Source organism: Mus musculus, chromosome 12, assembly GCF_000001635.26.
Source record: "Mus musculus strain C57BL/6J chromosome 12, GRCm38.p6 C57BL/6J".
Classification (NCBI taxonomy): Eukaryota; Metazoa; Chordata; class Mammalia; order Rodentia; family Muridae; genus Mus; species Mus musculus.
Window position 1 is genome coordinate 21,013,539 of NC_000078.6, and position 18,570 is coordinate 21,032,108.

General features: G+C 42.4%; 1 pseudogene and 1 further gene; both read left to right on the forward strand.

Moving 5' to 3' along the window:
* Gm30124 overlaps positions 1-3,110 on the forward strand; it is a 78,047-nt gene extending 74,937 nt beyond the window's left edge.
* Gm5977 overlaps positions 1-18,570 on the forward strand; it is a 35,296-nt pseudogene that overhangs the window by 449 nt on the left and 16,277 nt on the right.

Sequence of the window (18,570 nt, forward strand, 5' to 3'; positions counted from 1 at the left end):
TCAGTGGTTAAGAGCACTGACTGCTCTTCCGAAGGTCCTGAGTTCAAATCCCAGCAACCACATGGTGGCTCACAACCATCCATAACGAAATCTGATGCCCTCTTCTTGGAGTATCTGAGGACAGCTACAGTGTACTTACATATAATAAATAAATCTTTAAAAAAAGAGAGAGAGAGAGATGGCTCTTCTTTGTCTGACAGGATGAGCCAGGACCCATGGTCCTGCCAAACACGTGGCAGGCTAGTGTCTTTCTCTCTCTCTCTCTCTTTCAAAAAAAAAAAAAAGATTTATTTATTTATTATATGTAAGTACACTGTAGCTGTCCTCAGATACTCCAGAAGAGGGCATCAGATTTCGTTACGGATGGTTGTGAGCCACTATGTGGTTGCCGGGATTTGAACTCAGGATCTTCGGAAGAGCAGTCTGCTCTCTTAACCACTGAGCCATCTCGCCAGCCCTAATTATAATATTCTTAAAAAAAGTTCTGCCTCAATGTAGTTATCTGATTTATCTATCAAAGAATTCCTCCTTTTTAAAAAAAAAAAAAACAAGGAAACATTGCCTTAAGAGATACCTTTATTCAATTTGTACCTCTATTAGACCTATACTGATCTGACAATGTGTATAGACTTACAAGACTTAGATATTGCACATCGAATAGTGATAAATATGTATCCAAAACCTTCCAATAATTAAATAATCCATGGGAAAGTTGGTGATACTCATATTCTTATACTGAAATTGATCATTTGTTTAGGGTACAGTTTATGAGAGTCAAGAGTGTTGTCATAGGAGAAACCTTAATTCATGTATTACACGTCTATGAGGAACAAAAGGTCAAACAGTGTGAATGCAATGTGGAAACCTTTCATCTGTTACTCTTCTTTTTATATGTATGTCATGTGTCACAATGGATAAAAGCCATGTGAGCTTAGGAATATTGAAAGAAGCAATGTTCTGCTTTCTATCACAGAATAATGAGAAAATATGTCAGATTCTGTCTTTGGTAGACAATCTGAATATGATAAAAGTTTGCAATGAATTGGTTTTCTAATTTTACTGGGAACTTCCCCAAGCTCACACTGTAGAAAATCTTTATGGGTACTAGGAATTTGGAAATTCTTTTGTTTGTCCTGGTTCACAGTCAAATGTGGTATAATTCATGGTATAGGAAAAATTATGAAAGCAATTAGTTTTATAAAGCTCTGAGGTGTTCCATTTTCCTCATATAGATGAAATACATCATATAAATATCCCATATAAAAAGGATGTTATAAATATGAGCCATGTAATAACCATCACAGATATCTCGAAAGATGCAAAACAACCCATAATGAGGGAGAACACCATGAACATATGAAGTGATAAAACCAGATGATCTGGTCCACCTTTATCAGTAGACCAATTTGTAAACTTTATTCATCTTGATGAAATGACTGAACAGGGAAATTAATGTAGTAAACATATCACATGTGCCAATTTTCATTGCAGGTATGTAAGTAATCATAGTGGAGAGAAACTCTATGAATGTAATGAACGTTCTAAAGCCTTTTCATGTCCCAGTCATCTCCAAAGTAATATAAGAAGACAAATTGGAGAGAAAACATATGAACATAACCAATGTGGTAAAGCCTTTGCAAGACCCAGTCATCTTCAATATCATGAAAGAACCCATACTGGAGAGAAATCTTATGAATGTCATCAATGTGGTAAAGCCTTTACACAACGCAGTAGTTTAAAATGTCATAAGAGAACACATAATGGAGAGAAACCCTATGAATGTAATCAATGTGGTAAAGGCTTTGCTCTACGCAGTAGTTTCCAACGTCATAAAAGAATACATACTGGAGAGAAACCCTATGAATGTAATCAATGTGGTAAAGCCTTTGCACGTCACAGTCATCTCCAGTGTCATAAAAGAACACATACTGGAGAGAAACCCTATGAATGTAATCAATGTGGTAAAGGCTTTGCTCTACGCAGTAGTTTCCAACGTCATAAAAGAATACATACTGGAGAGAAACCCTATGAATGTAATCAATGTGGTAAAGGCTTTGCTCTACGCAGTAGTTTCCAATGTCATGAAAGAACACATACTGGAGAGAAACCCTATGAATGTAATCAATGTGGTAAAGCCTTTGCACAACTCAGTCATCTCCAACGTCATAAAAGAATACATACTGGAGAGAAACCCTATGAATGTAATCAATGTGGGAAAGCCTTTGCACGTCACAGTCATCTCCAATGTCATAAAAGAACACATACTGGAGAGAAACCCTATGAATGTAATCAATGTGGTAAAGCCTTTGCACAATTCAGTAATCTCCAATGTCATAAAAGAACACATATTGGAGAGAAACCCTATGAATGTAATCAATGTGGGAAAGCCTTTGCACGTCACAGTCATCTCCAATGTCATAAAAGAACACATATTGTAGAGAAACCCTATGAATGTAATCAATGTGGTAAAGCCTTTGCACAATTCAGTAATCTCCAATGTCATAAAAGAACACATATTGGAGAGAAACCCTATGAATGTAATCAATGTGGTAAAGGCTTTGCTCTACGCAGTAGTCTCCAATGTCATGAAAGAACACATACTGGAGAGAAACCCTATGAATGTAATCAATGTGGTAAAGGCTTTGCTGTACGCAGTAGTCTCCAATGTCATGAAAGAACACATACTGGAGAGAAACCCTATGAATGTAATCAATGTGGTAAAGGCTTTGCTGTACGCAGTAGTCTCCAATGTCATGAAAGAACACATACTGGAGAGAAACCCTATGAATGTAATCAATGTGGTAAAGGCTTTGCTGTACGCAGTAGTCTCCAGTATCATAAAAGAACACATTCTGGAGAGAAACCCTATGAATGTAATCAATGTGGGAAAGCATTTGCACGTCACAGTCATCTCCAATGTCATAAAAGAACACATACTGGAGAGAAACCCTATGAATTTAATCAACGTGGTAAAGCCTTTGCAAGACCCAGTCGTCTCCAATGTCATAAGAGAACACATACTGGAGAGAGACCCTATGAATGTAATTGGTAAAGACTTTGCATGTCACAGTCATCTCCATCGTCATAAAACTGAACATATTGGAGAGAAACCCGATGAATGTAATCAATGTGGGAAAGCCTTTGCACGTCACAGTCATCTCCAGTGTCATAAAAGAACACATACTTTCCTGATATAGCTGTCTCTTGTGAGGCTGTTCCAGTGCCTGGCAAATACATAAGTGGATGCCCACAGACATCTATTGGATAGAACACAGGGCCCTCAATGGAGGAGCCTGAGAAAGTACCCAAGAAGCTGAAGGGGTTTACAACCCTGTAGGCAGAACAACAATATAAACTAAGCAGTACCCCCAGAGCTCATGTCTCTAGCTGCATATGTAGCAGAGGATGGCCTAGTCTGCCATCATTGGGAAGAGAGGCCCCTTGGTCTTGCAAACTTTATATGCCCCAGTACAGGGGAACGCCAGGGCCCAGAAGTGGGAGTGGGTGGGTAGGGGAGCAGTGTGGGGGGACTGTATAGGGGGACTTTCAGGATAGCTTTTTAAATGTAAATGAAGAAAATATCTAATAAAAAATTGAAATGTAAAAAAAAACACACTACTGGAGAGAAACCCTATGAATGTAATCAATGTGGTAAAGACTTTGCAGGTCACAGTTGTCTCCAATATCATAAAAGAACGCATAATGGAAAGAAACCTTAGAAATATAATCAATGTGATAAAGCCTTTTCACAAATTTATTGTCTCTATAATCATAAAAGTACCCATATTAGATAGAAACTCATGAATGTCGTCAGTGTGCTAAAACCTGTGCATATCCCACTTGTCTTCAAAACGTAAAAGATTCCACACTGGAAAGAAACCTCATAAAAGCAATCAATGTGGTAAAGACTTTTTACAACTCTATAGTCTCCATTATTTTTAAAGAACACATAGAAGACAGAAACCTTTGGAAGGTAATCGGTGTTGTAAAGCATTTTGATGTCACAGTCATCTACGATGACATAAAAGATCACATACAAGTGAGAACCCATGTCAATGTTATGAATGTAGTAGAACCTTTGCATGTCAGAGTTCTTTAGGCATACACAAGACAAACCACACTGCAGAGAAACCCCAATTTAAATGTTTGCTTTTCTCAGAGTTGGTTTGGTCATGAGATCTGTTCCTAGCCATTGAAAGGCTGAGGGAGAAACCCTCTGAGTATATTTAATATGGCAAAGCCTTTGCACAATTTTGTAGTCATCTTCATCATGGAAGAATTTGAACTGGGTAGAAACATTGTGAATCTATTTAGTATGGTGAAGCTTTTTCACTGAACGTCTTTTTATGTATATTCTTCTTTTTATGAGACTATTCATACTGGAGACAGATGCTATGAATGTCAGCAGTGTGGTAAAGCTTTTAAGTTGTTGGGTCCACTGAGGTTCAACACAAAAAAGCTTTTAAGTTGTTGGGTCCACTGAGGTTCAACACAACTCACACACCACGACAATGCAAAGGATAAGAATTTATTGGGCTGGGTGGTGGTGGTGCACTCCTTTAATCCTAGCACTCGGGAGGCGGATGCAGGCAGATTTCTGAGTTAGAGGCCCAACAAGTCTAGAGTGTGTTCCAGGACAGCCAGGGCTACACAGAGAAACCCTGTCTGGGGGGGGGGGGGGGAGAAAGAACTTATTGGAATTAAGTCACTACTGATCAGTGAGAGACACAAAAGCATACTCAGAAGTTTATCTTCAAAACCCCACCGCCCACATCCAACCTGAGACAGAAAGTTGTATAGCTTTCAAACACAAAAACCTCAAAGTCCTGGGCCAACTTACAGCTACATTTTCTCCCAAATCAAAACTTATTTTTATTGAATGAGTCAATAAATGGTGATTGCAAACTCCTTGTATTTTGTTGTTGTTGCAGCTGCGGGTGATGTTGGTGTTGGGCTGTGTGTGTGCCTTCCCTTCTTTTGTAGACAGTAAGAGATTATTTACTACCTGTGTTTTCATGTGTATCCTTAACTTCCTCGGTTAGATTCTACCTCTATCTCTTTGTGTTGGTCAGTGTGTTTAGAGAGAGGTTGTTTAAATTTGAGTTTATCGTGGACTATCTTAATTTTTTCCATTAACAGTGTAGTCCTTTTTTTACATATTAAAATCCAGGCATCTGTTGTTTCTGCAGCACATGTGTGCAAACCCTTCTGGCGTCTACAGACTCCAAGAAGACATCTGTGATCTTTTTTTGTTTGGTTTGGTTTGTTTGTTTGTTTGTTTGTTTGTTTGTTTGTTTGTTTGTTTTTGAGACAGGGTTTCTCTGTATAGCTCTGGCTATCCTGGAACTCACTTTGTAGACCAGGCTGGCCTCGAACTCAGAAATCCGCCTGCCTCTGCCTCCCGAGTGCTGGGATTAAAGGCGTGCGCCACCACGCCCGGCCTGAAGACATCTGTGATCTTAATAGATCTTCCTTTACATTTTTACTGGTGTTTTACCTTTGCAGCTTTTAGTATTCTTTTTTTGAACTGTATGTTTTGATTATTACACAGGAAAGAGACTTTATTTTATAGTCCCTTCTGTTTGGTGTTTTGATGATTCTTGTGTTTTCTTTATGTTAGGAAGTTTTTCTTCTAGGATTTGGTTGTCAATACTTTCTGAGACTTTGAGCAAGGATTCTCCTTCCTCTCTTTCTAAGTATTCTTATGTTTAGTCCTTTTACAGTGTCCTGGATTTCCATGATATTTTATATCAGGAAGATTTAGACTTACCGTTTTTTTTTTTTTTTGGTCTGATTTACCCATTCCTTCTATTGCTTATTCAATGATTGAGATTTTTCTTCCGTATCTCTGTTCTCTGGGTGAACTTTGCCTCTCTAGTTCCTTTTTGCAGTCCTAAATTTTTATTTCCATTATTTCCTAAGATTTAGTTTTCTTTTTTTGCTTCTATTTCCACTTTTATGTATTGAATAGTTTTGTTTACTTCACCCGTTGGTGTGTTCTTTCTTCGCTTTGTTTATAGGAATTTTGGCTTTCTCTACTTTTTGGTTTGTGTGTTCCTGGCCTTCTTTATGGAATTTATTGATTTTCTACAATTTTGTTCTGTTTTCCTGGATTTCTCTAAGTGATTTGGTCATTTCCTCTTTAAGGAACTCTGTTATCTCCATACATTTGGGTTAGAGTGTTTTTCTTGTAATTTAGCTTTGTTGGAATATTTAAGACCTTCTTTGACAATATAAATGAGCTCAGAGTCATTAGCCAGAGAGTGATAAATGCTGGTCCTTATTACATTATCGAGTACCAACATCATGGAATGGAATGGCGCTATCTAAGCTAAGCATTCAGCTTAGATTTAACCCGATGTTTGATTAATCCCAAGGTTGTCCTTTCCCTTTACACTGGACGGGTAGCCAAGTGAGGCACTTTTTGAAAGAGTTACTTTTTGTGAGACACCTGTTTTTATCACTAAACTTGGGGTCACCATTTAAAAAAAAAAAAGACCTGATGTTTACAGGGTGAGCGACTTTGTAATTTTCCAGCATGTATTTATTCATGTCTTGTGAATGAAGACAGACCAGATTGATAGATATGTAAATTGGGGACTTTAGCTTGATTCAAGCAATATTGAATTTCTGACTTTGGAGATATGTCCAATGCACCTTCAGGCTTTAGTCAGCTCAGATGATTGTGACACAGGCCATTGGCTGTAGTTATGTGTCATGTTACAGATCACAGCAACTGATATTGCCCACAGGAGCCAGGTCAAAGAGTATTGTATTAATGCCATTGTTTTCTGCCAGATAACTTCTCTCTCTCTCTCTCTCTCTCTCTCTCTCTCTCTGTATATATATATAGATATATATATAATTATGTTTCATTTTTCCTTTTTTAATTTATTAATTTATGTACATCCTGTTCCTGTCCCATTGTGAATAGAGAGACAAGGCAGTCCTTTGGTACATATGTGCCTGGGGCAATGAGCCAGTCCCTGGATGCTCCTTGGTTTTTGCTTGGAGGTCTGAAGTGTCCAGGTTAGCTCAAAGTTTTGTTCTTATCGGGTTGCCATCTTCTTCACCCCCTTAAGTCAGTAGAGTTTACTGCCCTTATGTAACATTTCAACCTACAACAATATATCGATATATCAATCTACATATTTCTATATCTATCTAGTCATCTATATATCTATATATCTTTATACATCTATATATCTATATATCACCTATTAATCTATATATCTACATATCTATATGTATATATATACACCTATACATCTATATATCTATCCATATATCAATAAATATATAATCTCTATATATTATCTATAAATCTACATATCTATAAATCTATATATAAAATCTATATATCTAAAATATATATATATACACTGTATTGGCTAGTTTTGTGTCAACTTGACACAGCTGAAGTTATCACAGAGAAAGGAGCTTCAGTTGAGGAAATGCCTCCATGAGATCCAACTGTAAGGCATTTTCTCAATTAGTGATCAAGGGGGAAAGGCCCCTTGTGGGTGGGACCATCTCTGGGCTGGTTGTCTTGGGTTCTATAAGAGAGCAGGCTGGGCAAGCCAGTAAAGAACATCCCTCCATGGTCTCTGCATCAGCTCCTGCTTCCTGACCCGCTTGAGTTCCAGTCCTGGCTTCCTTGGTGATGAACAGCAGTATGGAAGTGTAAGCCGAATAAACCCTTTCCTCCCCAACTTGTTTCTTGGTCATGATGTTTGTGCAGGAATAGAAACCCTGACTAAGACATACACATATATGTATATTTTTAAATCTATCTATCCATCCATCTATGTATCTATAAGTCTATCCATATGTTTACCTTGATGTAGCTTTTTTCTTTTTCTGCCAGATAACATATACATATATATTCAATTATGTTTCAATTATTCTTTTTTTAATTAATTTTTTTATTTATTTAAGTACATCCTGTTCTTGTCCCTTTGTGGACAGAGAGACAAGGCAGTCTTCTGCTACACATGTGCCTGGGGCAATGAGCCAGCCCCTGGATGCTCCTTGGTTTTTGGCTGGGAGGTCTGAAGTGTCCAGATTAGCTCACAGTTTTGTTCTTCCTATCGGGTTGCCATCCTCTTCACCCCCTGAAGTCAGTACACTGACCTGTCCTTATGTAACATTTCAACCTACAACAATATATCAGTATATTGACCTACATATTTCTATATCTACTATCTATTCTTCTATCTATCTATTTATCATCTATATATCTTCAATCTATACATATATATCACCTATAAATCTATATATCTACATATCTATACATATATATATCTATACATCTATATATCTGTCCATATATCAATAAATCTAGATAGATAGATATCATCTATATATATATATTATCTATAAATCTATATAAAATCTATATATCTATAAATTCTATCTCTATCCATCTGTCTATCTATATGTTTAGCTTGACGTAGCCTTGTCTTAAAGGACTGTTATGTTCTAGGTTTCAGACATTCAAGCTGAGAGGAAACAGTATGAGTAACATTTGATCTAATACCAGATCCTCGACTCTGGATCCATATTTTATGATAATTTGGGGATTATGATTACATCATTCCTACCTCCTGTGATCAATCAGTAAACACATCTAATGCCAGCAGCTGGCAAGAAGAAAGGTTGATGGCATTTCAGTTCTCAGCCTCGGTGTCTTTGGAAGAGACCATGACGGAGAGGGAAGAAGAAGCAGGAAAAAGGTCCCATGGGTGGATAGATTGGGAGAGCATGGCCAGGAGGGCGAGCCTGAGAGTATGAGCAGCCTGGGCAGAATATGGCAAATGAGCCGGGCGTGGTGGCACTCGCCTTTAATCCCAGCACTTGGGAGGCAGAGGCAGGCGGATTTCTGAGTTCTAGGGCAGCTTGGTCTACAAAGTGAGTTCCAGGACAGCCAGGGCTATACAGAGAAACCCTGTCTCGAAAAAAATTTAAAAAAAAAGAATATGGCGAGTGATATCTCACAGTTCTTAGTAAAGAAGTAAAGAAATTAGCATAGGGGAATGGTATCTGCCCCATGCTGGTGCTTTAATGCTTATAATAATAATAATTATTATTATTTCTTATTTTATTTTTTCATATTATCATTTACTACATTATTATATCATATTATTTAATATTATTTCTTTTTATTTCATATTATTTCTTATTATTTTATTATTTGATAGTATTGTTTCTTATTCTTATTATTTCTTATTAGTTTATTATCATTTCTTTTTCTCTTCTTCATATTATTATTATTTCATACCTCTATAATTTATGTGGTGGTAAGAAATCCACAAGTAATATTTACCACAAGTTGGATGCAAAAACTGCTTGTGCCCAATGACTGAAATGCAATTGAAAGTAAGATGTGGTTTTTACACACTTGTAACCTCAGAACCCAACAGACAAAGCAGAAACATGGCCAACAGTCATTTTCTTGGGATACAGGAAGAAAGTCCTCTGGGGTCTCTGCTAATAAGGTCACACACACACATACCCCCACACACATACCCCCACACAAACATGCACACACACACATACTACATACATACATTAACACATATACACACACACCACACACATAAACATACATGCACCACACATACACCAAACACACACACATAACCATGCCCCCACAAAAACACGCACACGCACATATACTACATACTTACATTCACACCCATACATACACATACACCACAGATACACATGCACACACACCATGTACAGTAACACACACACACCACAATACCCTCACACAATCACATACATACCACATACATACATTCACACATATACACATACACCACACATACACATGCACACATTCACACACATACACCACAGCACATGCACACACATACCATATACATACATTCACACGCATACATACAAACACACAACACACACCTCCCTTTTTGATTCTGCTTCATTTTGCTTAACAATGATTTCTAGTTCCTTCTGTTTCTGTGCAAGTATCATGATTTCACTTTTCTTCCTGATTGCATGAAATCATGTCATGTGTACACCCTGTGATCAATTTGGTTAACAAGAATGAATGCATAAAGCAGGGCCTGGCCTGAGGAATTTGCATTGTGGGTGTTCCACATAGCCAAGAGTAACAAGGCATGTCCCAGAGTCTCTTCTCCCTCAGTGAGCCCCTTGGAGCATGGCTCTTGACCAAGGTTGTGGGGAAGGCAGGATGAGGAAATCAGTAGCTGACATTGTTTGTATACCTACTTGCCTGGTGATTTCTGCTGCAACCACCAGGTTGTGTGTCTGATGACCTTCCACAGGTTCCACCATCTGCCTGCACTTTGACCCCATGAATGTCAAATCAGAACTCCTGGAACCTATTAAATCTGGGGGCTTTGAGACACTTTGAGAAAATATGGACAAGGTGGAGCACGGGGTATCCGAGGTCAGTGAAGCTGGTCTGTATACATTGTAGAAGACATGCATCTGTGAACCCAGAACATGCAGCTCAAAGCATGAATGCTGTGTAGGCTGTAGTCCGAGTGAAGACAATGATTGCCCATGCTACAGATGCCCCATTCTGGTGGAGAGTGTTGACCAGATGGGCCCAGGGAATGTCTCTGTGCCTGTCTCTCAATGTTTCTATGAATCTAAAACTGCCCTAAAATAAAGTCAGTTAAAAATAAATATGGGACCCAAGGAGATGAAGGGGTTTGCAGCCCAATAGGAGAAACAGCAATATGAACCAACCAGTACCCCCAGAGCTCCCTGGGACTAAACCACCAAACAAAAAGAAACCCATGGCTCCAGCTGCATGTGTAGCAGAGGATGGCCTAGTCAGTCATCAATGGGAGGAGAGGCCCTTGGTCCTGTGATGGTGCTATGCCCTAGTATAGGGGAATGCCTGGGCCAGGAAGCAGGAGTGTGTGGGTTGGGGAGCATAGGAAGGGGGAAAGTGATAGGTGATTATCAAAGGGGAAACAGGAAAGGGGATAATATTTGAAATGTAAATAATGAAAATATCTAATAAAAAATACATATGGGGACTGGCGGGGTGGCTCCCTGCTTAAGAGTTCTTACTGTTCTTTGAGCAGACCCTAGTCAGTTCCTCCAATGTTGAGAGGCTCACAATCACTGATAACTCCAGCTCTGGGGAATCAGGTGCCCTCTTCAGGCCGCCACGGGCACCTGCACTAACATGCATATTCCCACAATAATGAGCACATATCTGTTAGGGAACTGCATGGCTTTTCTAGTCCAGATCTTGGATTTTTGGTCTGAGTCTAAATTCAGGGGTAGTCCTTTGTAAAGCACTGAGTATTGAGTGCCTGATTTGTTTATAGCTCCTGGTTAGGCACTGATGCAAGGTAATGAATGAAGTGATGCCCTCTTAACTTCATGGTGTCCAGTCAACCTGGCTGGGTGGGAGGAGGGTAGACACACGGACCCACCCCTACCCCCAGTCTGCAGAACAAACAAAGTCCTAGGTCCTCCTGCTCTTTAGAACAGACTCTGGGGCAAACCAGTGCTTGGTTCAGGAAGAACATTGCAAGTATGATCATTGCTGTGAATGGAGAGACTCTGCACCATAAGGGGAAACTGAGACAGTGCTGTAGCCTAGGAAGAGAAGTTGTGCTCCGGTGACAGGACTTTCCCGACCCATTCTGACTGCCACTTACCTCTTCAGTCAATTACTAGCCTCCCTGTGAGCCCCATTTTCCCTCTCAAGAAAATGGAGGTAACACTGGGCCTCCCTCCTTGGTGTCCTGAGGATCTCAGGGGACAATGACAGCTTTGAGTGAGGTACAAGACTATTTAGGAACAGTCCCATAATACTGTTCACTGGGAAGAGGCCTCCAGTCCCCATGTGGGGAGCAGACAGGGTGGAAAGAGATGGCCTTCTGAGCTGGCTCTACAGGAGGCCTAAGGTATATTCATGATGCTGACTGTGTGTATCTTTGCCCAGAGTGGTGAGGGCTGGTGTGCTGTCTGAGATGGGATATATTTTTACTCCATGTCTACATTTTCTATGTGCCATGGGAAGCATGTCTGGGTAATATGGGCTTTGAGGAAAAGGCCTGACTCGGGTCACTCCCAATAAGGTCCAGAGCAGGACCTTGGGTGCTCCTTTGAGCCTTCCCAAGCCCAGCCAGGATGCTCCATCAAGCATCCTAATGACCAGAAAAGAAAAAGGTCTAGGAACCACACACAGCTGCATCTGAATAGCCCAGTCACCAGTTGAGTTATAATTAATATTCTAAGTCCAGAGAGCCATGGCCATGACCATCACCCACACTGGCTTTGTGACAATGTTATTCCAGCTGAGGGTGACCAGTATCTCACCAGGCTTCTGTTAATGGGGGATCATAGGAATTACACACAGAGAGAGAGAGAGAGAACACGCATACACAAATGCACACATAGTACACACGTGCATACTCACGTAAACACACACACAGTCAGCTTTACTTGGGTACTTGGGGTAAGTGAAGGGATGCTGTGAGCTCATCCAGGTGCCAGTGCACTATGTGACCTGTGGTCTTCTTTTCCACGAGCATGGTCTAGCAGCTTGTCCAGCCTGTGCATCATCCCCCAGTGGTTCTGATCCCTGCTCTGTCTTGGCCTCCACTTGGTCCTAGATAAGTCACCCCAAGGCCAATAGGCCTGCAGAGCATTAGAGCTATGGATGAAAGGGGTACCATTTACAGAAACTGTGGGTACAGTCTCTTCAGTGATCTCAGAGGACAGGTCAGGAAACTGAAGCTGAGAGGTAAAAAGAACCCTGTAGTACCAGGATGAGCCTGGCCTACTTAACCATGAGGCCAGCATCACCACCATTGTTTCAGAGATTATGCATGTGTCATGGTTCTTTCTAATCCCAGTGGCTGCTACCTCAAGAGGTAAACAAGATGCAGAGGCAAATGTCAAGGAGTACTTCTGTCCCTGGTTTCTGGTAAATACAGCTAATTCCCTAGAGACTTAGACCATCAGTTCCCAGCAGACCTGGGAGTGGCTGGGTCTCCCTCACCCCTACCCCCAGCCCCAGACACCCAAGCTCCTACAGCATTCATAGAGGGAATTTCATGGCACAGGGTGTCCTCAGGACTTCCTGTGGGTGGAGTTCCTTTCTGGCCTTCATCTCCTGGAGGGAGAGGATATCTCCTGCTGCCTTTTTCTTCACTCCCTCACATTCCATAGACATTCTGTCCAGGTTGTTAGTGAGTCTGAAGGAGATACCCAGAAAGAGGCTCTTGTCTTCAGAGAAGGTCTTTGGGTCCCCTCAATCGAAAATAGACACAATGGAATATGGTGTGCACTGCTAGGGCTAAAGAGAGCAGTTTCTGAATCTATATGACTGAATGTCACCTGCATACATGCCTCCAGGCCCCAGGGTCCTCGACTCCAGGTGCCATCCATGCACAAGTGCATGGTAGGGTCCAGTCAAGCCTGGAAACTGATGTCTGGAAGCTGGAGCAGACAAAGAGGTCAGAGGAGTACAAGTTCTAGCCTATAGTGACTCTTCTTATCCTGAGGCCCTTGGATGCTTTGGTGTACACCCAGTGACTCCTCTGTAGTCAAACACACCTTGGCACTGAATGAGGAGAGTCTGGGTCAGATAGTTCTTAATCTTATGTCAGAACTTTGCTATGGGGTCAGAAGTCAGAGGATGGTCAGTAGAAAGATCCCTCTGATGATGGGCACCTCCTCCATTCCCACCCACCTGCCTGTGGATGAAGGCATGTACAAGTCTGGGGCACAGTCTTGCTGCCGGCTGTCTACCTTGGCAGTCAGTATGGCTGTGCTCAGCATGTATTAAGAATATACTCTGTCCCCAGTGAGCTTGAGGGCTCTGGCTTCTAATGGCAAAGAAAAGCAAAGTAAAGCCTGGGCCTTGAACTCATTACAATATTGGAAAAAGTAAAGCTGGAAAGAGGTTAGGCTTAGAAGATCCCTGTGGGGATACTATCACTTCCTCATTGGGCAGCTGTTGTGTGCTGCAGGGCAGTGAGTTCTCCTTAGCTCTGGCCCTGGCACACACCCACACATTGCTTTTTGCTTTCCCCTCCTCCACCACAGGGAACTAGCTGCCCAGATGTCCTGCTGGTCCCATACAGAAGCAGAGGCCTGTAAAAGGTCTGGTCTGGTGATGAGCATCTTTGATTAATGACCTCTTGGGAAGCAACAAGAAGCCTTACTTGGGACCCCATAGCTGGATTGTTGTCCAAAAGGAGGGACATCAGCATCCTGCAAGTGAACACCCCCTAGTGTGACACATTCCTGAGTGTCTATTCTACTGTCACTATTGTGCCAGAAAGGAGCTTTCTAGAAGACTAATTCACCCATAGCCCTCACATTTCTTCCTGAGTCCCTAATCCTGTAGGTCACAAAGTGTTTGAGCCTTTAGGATAGGAAGAGACTCTTGGGCCTCATGCTGAGCCTTTGAAATGTCATACAGCCTGACTCACAGTTATAAACAGTGTGTGTACCCTGCCCTGTTTTGGGACACTGTGGGGGTTCGCAGTGGCAAACTATTAAATACAGAAATGCAGGACCCCGCAGTCTGAGAGGTGGAGTGCTCCCTGTGTGTAAGCATAAGGACCTGGGTTCAGATCCCCAGCACCCCTGTAAAGCGCCACATATGTCCTTGTTCGCTGTGACCCTGGCACTGTGGGATAGAGACAACAGGAACCAATTCTAGGGTCCTTCTGGCCGGCTAGTCTAGACAAAATGATGAATAGTACTCTCTGGGTTCAGAGAGAGGCCCTGACTCAAAAAACAGGGGCAGGACTCTGAGGCCTATAGACCTGGCTCTGTGCTTACATACAACTACTACTGTTTCAGAGGACCTGAATTCAGTTCACAGCACCCACAACTGGCTCTGTGAGCCACCAGTAACTTCAGTTCCAGAGCCCTGACTTCTTCCCGCTTCTCTAACCATACATACACGCAGACATACAAGTGAATAGAAATTTGAAAGTCTTTTTTAAAACGAAAAAGATAGCTGGGCAGTGCCAGCACACAACTTCAGTCACAGCATTCGTGAAGCAGAGGGAGGTGGTTCTCTGTGAGTTTGAGGCCAGCCTGGTCTACAGAGTGAGTTCCAGGATAGCCAGGGCTACACAGAGAGACCCTGTCTTGGGAGAAGTGCAGAGTAAAGAAAAGCAAAAAGAAGGAAAAAAAAAACATTCACATGTCGACCTCTATATCCTGCATGGGAAAGCATGTGTGTGTGCATGAGGGTGTGTGTAATGGTTTGTATATGCTCGGCCAAGGGATTGGCAATATTAAAATATGTGGCACTTTTGCAGTAAGTGTGGCCTTGTAGGAGTAGACATGTCACTGTGGGTGTGGGCTTTAAAACCCTCATCCTAGCTGCCTGGAAGTCAGTATTCTGCTAGCAGTTTTCAGATGAAGACGTAGAACTCTCAGTTCCTCCTGCACCATGCCTGCCTGGATGATGCCATGTTCCCTCCTTGATGATAATGGACTGAACCTCTGAACCTGTATGCCAGCCCCAATGAAATGTTGTCCTTTGTAAGAGTTGCCATGGTTGGTCATGGTATCTGTTCACAGCAGCAAAACTCTAATTAATAGAGTATGTAACACACACACATGAGCGCGTGCGCGCACACACACACGCACACACTCACACACACAGAAGAAAAGGGAGTTCAGTGTCTGATCTGAGGAAGTGCTCTGAACAAAGCAGGACCAGAGTCTGAAGGTAGATGAGAATTGATGCTAATCCTAGAGGCCTCTTCCAAGAGAAAGTACATATACCCAAGGACTGACCCTCTCTGAAACAGACAGCAAGAAGTGCAGAGAGGTGGAGGATCTGCAGATGCAGAGACCCTGGGACTGAAACAGACTTACCAGGGTCCAAAGGGGAAAAAACACAGTAATGATGTCCCAAAAGTGTAAGTCTTAACAGAAGATCAGAAATGCCATTCAGGATGTTGGGGAGAGTGACCATGGAGTCTAAGAAATCTGCCCCAAGGAGTGGTGGGACGTTTGTGTCTGAACAGGCTTCAGGGTGTGAGTAGGAGCTTCCCGGGTGACTGGAGTGGGTGTGACCCAGATGAGCCTAGCTTAGTGAGGAGAGTCACCCACATGTCTCCCATCCTGTTATAGTAGCAGTTTTTATTTAGAAAAAGTTCTTGGGGATTTCCTTTTCTTTTCTCCACCTTCTCTGGTTCCCCAACTCTTGTGGGGCCTCTCAGGCTTGGGAAAGAGCAGAGGGAGAGAGGTCTGGCAGTGCAGGGTGGGGCTTTCTGTGCAGCCTTTCCAGCTGCCCCTCTTTCTCCTTTTACATTGCACTTTACCTTGTTGCTTAAGTTTTATGCATATGAATTAGTTTGTGTGTGATGGGCATGTGATCCAGCTCATGTAGGTCAGAGGACACAACCTCTGGGATTCAGTTCTCTCCTCCTACCACGTGAGTTCTCAGGCTTAAACTCAAGTCTCCAGGCTTGGTGCCTGGTGCTTTTGCCCAGGGAGTCATTTCAATGGCTCTGATGCCTTTTTTTTATTTATGTAAAAAAAACAAAAACTGAAAAAAAACCAAAAAACAAAAACAAAACAAAACAAAAAAAAACAGTCATTGATGCTCTGGAGATTTGGGAGTTTGAGCTCTTGGCGTATGGCTTGGGAGTCAGGAAGGTTTTGCAGTGACAGTGCCTTGACATGGGACTGTGGCTCAGATGGCAGGCTGAGGTTGCATGCTGGTACCCAGTAATACCCTATCCTCCCTCCCATAGATCTCACTGGGCGGCTGTGTGTTGTCCCACTCAGAAGAGGAGGGTATATCTCTCACTGTAGCCTTTGACCTCCCTGGCTGGGGTCAGAATGGCTTCTCCAGAGAGGTCCAAGTTAGCCCTGCAGCCTATGTCTGTGGACCTGTGGAGGACTGTGGGATGGGAACACATTATCTCTCACTCATGGTATCAGTGAGTAAAGTGATCACCAGATGTCATAGGATGCTAACTGCTGTGAATAGGATCCCTGTGTGGTGGCAGCAGCTCCAGAGTCCTTGGTACTGCCCAGTGCTGTCCAAGAAATAGGATGACATTCATATATAATATGAGATTTTCCTACAACCACATGGAAAGAGGAAAGAGAAACGGGGTGAACAATGTCCACAGCCTGTTGGATTTAACGCTTTGTATACCAAGCAGGAAACAACAACTGTGTATTTTACCCTGAGGACTTACTTAGTTTGGACTAGTGGTTCTCAAACTTCTAATGCTGTGACCCTTTAATACAGTTCCTCATGTCATGGTCACCCCAAACCAAAAAATTATTTTTATTGCTACTTCATAACTATAAATTTTGTTATCGTTACAAATCGTAATATAGATATGTGCTTTCTGATAGTTTTAGGCAACCCCTATGAAGAGTCCTGCAATCCCCAAGGAGTTGGGACCCACCCATTGAGAAGCTCTGGTTTAGACCTACTATGCTTTCTTCCCTAGTTTAGAAATTAAAAGGGGTGTGTGCTGAGGGCTAGGGAATCTGCCAGCCTGCGCCCTCTAGTGTCCGTGCAGACTCAGTGCAGCTTGTGTGGCTCCAGGTGCATCTCCTGTAGCTGATGGCCATTCTGCCTAGGGCTGCACTCAAGTGGATGCTAAGGCTGTTTGAGTTTCACCTACAGCGGATGGAGGAGGACGAGGGGGAGGAGGAGGATGAGGATGAGGACGAGGACAAGGAAGATGAGGAGGAAGAGGAACAATATTCTGTCAGTCACCGTAAGGAAGAGCACAGTTGAGGCTTATTCCTGCCTGCCACCTTCTGTTCCACCTGACATGGAACAGGCTCTCCATCAGCCAAGCCCAGATGGTCTGTTGAAGTTCAAATTCACAGAGGATGCACCCAGTCTCTCCTGAGTCCAGGACTTCCTAGGGATTTGGTACCCACGTCTCCCACCACCTTCCCTCCAGGGTCGATGTCTAGCAGTCCTTGAGGTTTGGCAGTCTGACTGATGAGATTGCTGCGTGGTGGGATGAACTGTACCATGCGTGTTCCTAGCCAGCACTGAGCTGTGGTTAATGGGACATTGGAGCTCCCAAGGGCCTTTCCCAGCAACAGCAAAAGTGTGCTGTTAGAAAAGCTTTTTACTTGCAGTACCAAGCTCGGGTTAAATATTTTCACAGAGCTTCCCAGCTACTTGTTTGGTCTTTCTTTAATTTACAATTCAGTGTGTTAAGGACAATAAGAGCATAACAGACCCTGGGAGAAGGGGTAGGGGCTGTTAGCTCCCTCCCCCAATTCCTATTATTGTGAAGTCACATGTCCTTGATGCTCCAAGGCTGTTGTCTGTCAGATCTAAGCCCTGCTAGAATATGAAGTGAGAGGTGGCCATGTGAAACCAAGAAACCCTCATTCCTTCCCCCTAAAAAGATGAAAGTAGGGTTCTATGATCAATGAAGCCTGGGTTAGTCTGATGACCGGAGCTAGGTAGGTATTTTTCTTCTGGGGAGCAGGCACAGTGATTTTTCAGTCCCTGCATAAAAGTGTTCTATTTTTGTCAAGCGTTTTCCCAGACAGCTAAACATCACTAAGGCTGGCTCGGTTGCTTAA